Below are 8,081 nucleotides of genomic sequence, written 5' to 3' on the forward strand. Positions count from 1 at the left end.
ATAGACTCAACTCTATCTGGATCAATGTAGATTCCAACCTTAGAAATAACATATCCCAGGAGATTTCCTTTAGTAACACCAAATGAACATTTCTTGGGATTGAGGAATATGCCATATTTACAATATCTATTGAATACCTACCTTAGATCAGCAATATGGGTAATTCAATCTTTTGAAAAGATAGTCAAGTCATCCATGTAGATAACTATACATTTGTAAATCAATGCTCTAAAAGCTTCATCCTTGCACGTTGAAATGTAACTCTTGCGTTAATTAGTCCAAAGGGCATCCTTCTGTAGGTAAAAGTTCCCTAATTTGTTGTGAAAGTCGTCTTTAGCCTATCTTCTTCATCAACCATCACCTGATTATATCCCAAGTAACGATCCAAGAATGAAATCATTTTTGAACCATTGACAATTTGCAATACCTCATCCAATGAGGGTAGAGGATAGTTATCCTTCTAAGATGCTAGATTTAGGTTATGAAAGTCAACACAAAGATGAGTCTCTCCTGTCTTCTTCCACACAGGAACCAAATTGGCCACTCATGTGGAATGGTAGATACGAAATATGATCTTAGCATCCAGTAACTTCTTTACTTATTTCATGATTCAATGAGAGGATTTAACAGTCATTGTCTTTGTTAGAATGGTTTGGCATCAAATTTCAGCGGGATGTCATGTGTGATAATCTTAGGATCATAAGTCTTCAACTCTTCATAGCTCTAGGAAATGACATCCTTATTCTTGGTGAGTAATTTGGGCATGTCATCCCTTTCTTGTGAGTTACACACTTTCCCTATTTGTACAATTTTTGATTCTTTATCAGTACCCAAATTGTACGAATCACATTCTTCGATTCCTTTTTCTTGAGTTTCCCTTCTGTTAAGTGCTAATTCATCACAATCAAAGATGCATTCAAGTTCAAGCATCCCTTTTAGAATAGTGTTAGTTTTTAATTTAGAATCACATATTCATCTTCACGTCCATCATCTTCAAGTCTGTCATTTGGTGTATCATTGATTTCTTGTCCCTTAAAATGATGACTACACATGATAAACTCAATTATATGCTAATCATCTTGAAAGACCTGAAAGTTTGTGATATTATTAGGGATGGATGGAATAGTGACCATTTCTATTGAAAATATTTTCAACTTGGTTCTTTCAACTCATTCTTTCATCTACCGCTACCATGTTCTTTCTTCTTGGAATGGATTTGATGTTTAAGGCCTCAAAGTCATCCAAGATGTTCCATATCCTTTTCTTGTAAGCAAGTAATCTTTTATCATTGTCAGAATATATGGATTTTACTTTTAGTATGACCGATTGGGAATCCCCTTAAATTTTAAGAGTTGTGACTCCCTTTTCAAGTGTACAGAGAAGTCCTCGAGTTAATGCCTCATATATTGCACCATTGTTAGTACATCTAAATTGAAATCAATATGTGGCATAGAAAGATCTACCTTTTGGGTTGATTAATTCGATACCTGTACTAGCTCCTAATTTGCATTTGGAATCGTCAAAGTAGAGTGTCCAAATTGCATTATCCTTGGGTTTTCTAACTTGTGCTTTTTCATCCTTAACTTCACTTTTACTTGAGCCTTGAATGATTGTTTCTTAGGAACCGATTGTAACTTTCCTTGTGCAGGACTTGATGAGTCCCCTTCATAACCTATAGATAGAGGAAGTGTGTGTTTTTCTTGTTTATCTTGAATTTCCCCTATCATCTCTCTGATTTCCTAAACTTTAGGTTCAGGATGAATGACTACTAAAGTCCTTCCTTTACCTTTCACATATCATCTACTTGTTTGGAATTTGATCATCCCTAGAAGAGGAGAAGACAAACCTCCACCATCTAAAGAGGTATCACTATATGACACATTTAGATATTCACTTTCTTCTTCAATCTTTTCAACAAGATGGTAGAGTTCAATTTTTTTTGACTTTCTGTGAGTTCATCTGTTGAGGTCATTGTATCCTTGTTTTCCATCATGTGGGTCAATACCTTTGCAATTGCTTCTTGACATGATGAACATTTAAATTTTGAATGACTAATTTTGTGCAATTGAAAAAATCCTTGAAGGAGGAGGATGCTAGGATCAGCTTCCTCTCCTAAACATTTTAAATTAGTTGCCATACTATCTATGAATTGTGCCATGGTTTCACTTTTGGGTACCGGCACCTTAGGTTCTTCATTTTGATCTTGATGTGTATTGTTTGGAACCATATCCAATACCTTCACTTTGTATGAACCCAAATCCAATTGTAAGAATGCTATCTCATTCAGGGGATTGTAATCTATGATCATTGTTTTCAATTCAGGCTCAACATCTATCTTGATTTAATTGTTCAATCCTTTCCATAGCAACCATAATTGAGTGAAGTCTATAGAGAACCATCCTCTTAGACATTTTGTCCATTCTCTACCCAAAAGTAATCCATATTTCTCCGGGATTTCAATCACATGTATGTCAATAACATCTTGGATCCAAGGATCAATTGTTTACTGTACCTGCACATCTTTCAATACTCCAATGACCTTTACCTCTGTTTTATCTAACTATATCACCACTCAGTTAGAGGGTTGAGGACTAACTTCTAGCCTTTGGGCTATTGATAATGGCACTATGTTACATGAAGCTTCTAAATCAATGAGGCAATTTTGAAGGTTTTTCCCATATATCCTTATGCTTAGCAAAAATGGGGGTACCTCAACTTTATCCTTGAACATAGTGGGCATTGCTTCTACAACATTTACTTGTTGTAGTAGTGTCTTTTGAGGGACACCATTCATATTGTAGAAAACATTTGTATTATCCATTGTCCTCATGAGCACTTCTCTTTTTTGTGAGAAATTTTGTAACATGTCAAACATGGACATATTGAATTTAGTTTTCGCCAGATCTTTTACTGCATTTTACTTTTCAATAGACCAAGCGGGATTCTTTAGTATTGTTGGTATGTTCACTTGACTCTGATACTATTGTCCTCCCTGGACTAGTCTTATTGGTGGTGGATTGTTATTTGCTCTTGGATCAAGTGGAGTTGGTTGCAAACCTAAAGGAATCCCATTCATTAAGAGATCCTTTCTATTTCAGAGATTATATGTATTTCAATTGTCATTTCTAAAGAAAAACATCTCATCATGTTGAAGGTCCGATTCTTGGCTAAATGGGAACGAGAATTCCTCATTTTCTTGTTTTCTGACTTGTCTATTCTATGTAGAATCGTAAGACTCCAATAGCATCAGATCGAATTGAATAGGAGGAGGATTGTCATTTACTTGTGAGTTTTGATTTACCTCCTAATTACCATTGTAGTACGAACCATCATTGCTAGGAAAATTTTGGTTATCATCATACTGATTGATATCAGCATATTGAACATTGTTGTTGTTGTTATCAGCAGGAATGCTTCCATTATTTTCAATCTAGTGTTCCATTGTTAATTTTTCCTTTGGAAGACATTGTTGCAATTAAGAGGATTGAATTTGTTTCCTCCTCCATTATTTTTTCCTACATTGTTGTTATTATTATTGTTGAAGTTCCTGTTGTAATTCTAACCAAAATTGTTGTTGTAGGTGCCAACATTATTTCTTTGGAAGTTGTTATTTTGTCCTTGTGACAATCTAAGACGTGTCAAATCATTATTCATTTGTGACATGGTCTTCTTCATTTGACTAAATTTTGAAGGATGATTTTGATCTACTTCCATAGGAACCATCACTTTTTGTTCAAAGAAAACTATTTTTGGAGGCTCATACCTTGGATATGTTATCACTTGAGTTTGCAAAGCAGGTGCCTATTGTAATGGAACTGGGTTCATAGGTATGAACTAGCTAGGCATGGTGGGTGCTCCCATGGGGTATGTTGGCATTGTAGGGACTGCTTGTGCTTGAAGCATCATTCCTCCTCCATTAGGATTGGCTTGCTTCATGAACGAGATCACTTCTACAAAGACTTTGTCCAATGTGTCAATATTTGCTATAGGAAGTGTTCTCAAAAAGATCATAGTAAGAGGAGGGTCCATAGCATTCAAATAAATCTAAATAGTAGCTTCAACCAGTATGGTGTATGGCATTTCCAACTTGTAGTAGGTCATATGAAAGTGATGGTTGAAGCATGAAACTATCTCAACTAGGTCCCTTTTTATTGAAATGAATTGTTGATATATCATAGTTGGATTGATGAATGTTTTGAATTGTTCCCAAAAAAAAATTTCAAATGTATCCCAATCTCCAATGCATTCAGGTGGTAAATTGACATACCAATTGAAGGTAATTTCTCCCAAAGTGTAGGGAAATAAATGAAGAACCACATCCTCATTAGCCACTTGCTATTGGTTGCAAATTTCTTTGAAAACCTTGACATGATCTTCGATAGTTCATGTTTCACCATAGATGAAGCTTGGGCAAAAATTTTCAAGATTCTTTGGGAGATCATGGAGTGCACCTCTAAAATTTAATGGTGAGTCTATAGCATTTGTAAAGAATTCCATTGGAGGGTTTGGTGGACCTAATGGTGGTTTTTTGGGAGTAGCTATTGGAGTATGTGGTGGTTGACCAGGTGGTTGGAGTGGAGGTGGAGTTGAAGAAGATGATGAAAGTTTGAAAGGAAGTGGTTGAACTTGGGATGTTCCTTTGTCACTAGGTGGTTTACGAAAGTGGGTAAGCTTGAGAAACTCATGTGCACTTGGCATAGACCTTAATGCTTGCTGAAATGGAGATCTTGGATTAATATCCTCTAGCTTGCATCAATTCTAGAAAAAGTGCACCTCTGTAGAAGTACACTTTCTCACCTCTCTAAATTTTGCACTCCACAGAGTTTTGTAGACCTACATTTTTATTGATCTGCAGACCTACGTACTTGTAGACCTATGAACCTGCTCACCTAAATTTCTAAAAAATTTAGAAGTACTTTCTAAACTTGTATAGAGTGTAGACTATTGCAAGGGTGCAAAAAAATTCACAACTTTGTCAAATTTTCTTCATTATTAGGAGTATGTTCTTTAGTTTGTGGCCCTCCTTCTAGCACCACTTTTGTTGGGTGTTTGTTTTGCACAAGGTCAACGATAGAAATCCATTTCATAATTACTCTCTTGAAAAGATAGTTTTTTTAAGGATCCACTCCAAGCTTCAGTGTTTGTATTGCAATGCACCAAAATCCGCTCAGTAGAAGATAAATGTGAGTGTTCACAAGGAGGCCTTTGCTAGTTCTAAAAAACTCTTTTATCTTGGAATCGAAGTAAATCTATTCCTTGTCTCAAAATATCACACCAAAAGAACATTATTTTTTGTATTTTCTATTTTTCAATGAATGTAACTTTAACAATGTAGCTAAAATGAAGTCCTATTCTAATAGGGGTTAGTAAAATGAATTAAAAAATTGAAAGAAAATAATGTGAAAATTGAAATAACATGAGATTGAAATTCCTAAACAAACATAAGCTATAGAGCACAACACGTTGCAAGTTAAACCTTCAAAGAAATTGGTAGGAAACTAATGAAAACATGAGTAGCACTCTCTAAAATCCACTGATGCAATCGTCGGTGAGAAACTTTAATAATCACATGATATTTCACCTCTCATCAAATTTCAAGGCCACAAAAAGTGCACTCATGCGAGACAAAATGCTATGCATAGACAATTTGATGATCTCTTCTTAATCTCATTAGGTCACCAGAATTTGTAAATTTGTAGCAAACACCAGAACTAAAAGATCACACAACTAGAAACAACACAATAAACCTTTGGCTCAATCACAATCTCATGTATAAAATCCATAAAACAATGACACATTCAGGCAAGAATCACTACACTCCAAATGCAAGTAGCGAAAGCATAATTTTATTGCATAATAACGGTGGCCCTTGTTACATTTTACAATGGGGTATTTATAAGAAATCATCTCCTCAATTTTTGTTGAGAGTGAGAGATATCTTTCATGCAATAAAACTTCTTTTAACAATAAAAATAAAAATAAAATATAGAGGCTAATAATTAATCTGGTGCTTAGAGGGACTTCATCCATATTTTATTCATTTATTAGATGCATGAGCCCTTTACATGTAAAAAAAAAAAAAAAAATGAGAGAGAAAGTAGGAGGAAGCCATCAGTTGAAGTGGAAGTGCATGGAGACACCAAAAATAGAAGCTGGCCCTTCACTAGGCATGTGTCGAAGTTAACTTGCCATCAAAATGCTCTCCCAATGCATGGAAAGTGCTATTTTTTTAATTGGAAATTAACTATTGGCACACCTTTGAATTGTAGAGCTTTAAAACTATGGAGCTACATGAAAATGCAGAGCTATGCACGTTGACTAGGTCAAAAACTCAAAATTTTACTAAGTGACAAAATTGAAATTCTGGCATCTGGGTTTTGTTCTTCTTCATCCCAAAGCTATGTTTGAATGTTTTCCCTTAAATTTCTCTATGATCTCAATAATTTTAGCAGCATTTGGAAGATCTAAAGAATCATACTTGTCCTTGATCTTCTATCCATAGTTGTCCACCTTGATTCACTACCATATTCTTTCTTCTTGGAATGGATTTGATGTTTAAGGCCTCAAAGTCATCCAAGATGTCCCATACCCTTTTCCTATAAGCAAGTAATCTTTTGTCATTGCAAGAATATATGGATTTTACTTTTTGTATGACCAATTGGGAATCCCCTTTGATTTTAAGAGTTGTGACTCCTTTTTCAAGTGCAAAGAGGAGTCCTCAGATTAATGCCTCATATTTTGCACCATTGTTCATACCTCTAGATTGCAATCGATATGTGGCATAGAAAGATCTACCTTTTGGGTTGATTAATTTGATACTTGCACTGGCTCCTGATTTGCATTTGGAACCATCAAAGCAGAGTGTCCAAATTGCATTATCCTTGGGTTTTCTGACTTTGTGCTTATTCATCCTTAACTTCACTTTCACTTGAGCCTTGAATGACTACTTCTTAGGTACCCATTGTAAGTTTCCTTGTGTAGGACTTGATGAGTCCCCTTCATAACTTGTAGATAGAGGAAGTGCTAAGATAAAGTCATGACCAATTCAGCTGATTGTGCTGACATAAGATGTGACACTGCACTCACTAATGTAAATTGGATCAATACAGACACCAAGGTTGACCTCTGTGTTGGATTGTTGCAAACTTTCAAGAAATTTCCCAAGTCTGTGTGTCCAAGGTTAGTGTCTTTGATCTTAGCATAATCATTATGTAACCTTGACTTTGGGGGTATGCCTTGGAACTTGAAAACAACTGATTTCACTACTACTCTAGATGTAGACACCATTTGATTACATTGCTTGCACATCATGAGAAAAGAAAATATCATCAGTCACACGATAAAACAACAACAAAAAAATCCCCCTTGGGGACTTATTCATTTCTAACTAAAAAAATATTATTCCTCCTTTTTAATTTTTAATTTTATGTTTTTAAATTTTATTTTTATACTTTTTAAAAACATTTATCAAAAAAAAATTAAAAATAAAATAAAGCTAAATGGAGGGTGTTGTGTGGCCTCGGGTGCCGAACTACGGGCGTGCTGTGGACAGTGCCACACGGGCACCACGAAGAGCACAGGCATGGGTGCCCCATGTAGGTGCCATGAAGGGCACCGCATAGGCACCACATAGGCATGGGCATGTCGCGCAGGTGCCATGAAGGGCACCACATAGGGGCCATGCCGAGCACCACCGCGCTGGTGCAGCATGCGCGCTCATGAAGGTGTTGCAACACACACACGCTAAAAGAAAGAGGGGGGGTAAGCTAACCTCTCCCTCCTCCAAACACTTGAAACAACAAAACGAATGAAGATGGAAAAGAGGGGAGGGAGGGTTTTATAGCCTCTCCCTCCTCGTGCAAAAGATATTGCATGTCGTGCCTTAGCACGCACGCGTAGGTGAGAGGAGGGGATTTTTTTTTTTTTTTTTTTAATTTAAAAAAAAAAAAAAACTTGTGTCTCCATTTTTTTAATGTTTTTGTGTTTTTGACTTTTCTATTTTTTTTTTGCGATTTTCTCAATTTTTTGATTTTTTTGTGTTTTTGAACTTTTTGACTCTACAACTCAAAAGTTTAAGCAAA

Source organism: Cupressus sempervirens, chromosome 3 (assembly GCF_028749045.1).
Source record: "Cupressus sempervirens isolate cs-2001-9-10 chromosome 3, ASM2874904v1, whole genome shotgun sequence".
Lineage (NCBI taxonomy): Eukaryota > Viridiplantae > Streptophyta > Pinopsida > Cupressales > Cupressaceae > Cupressus > Cupressus sempervirens.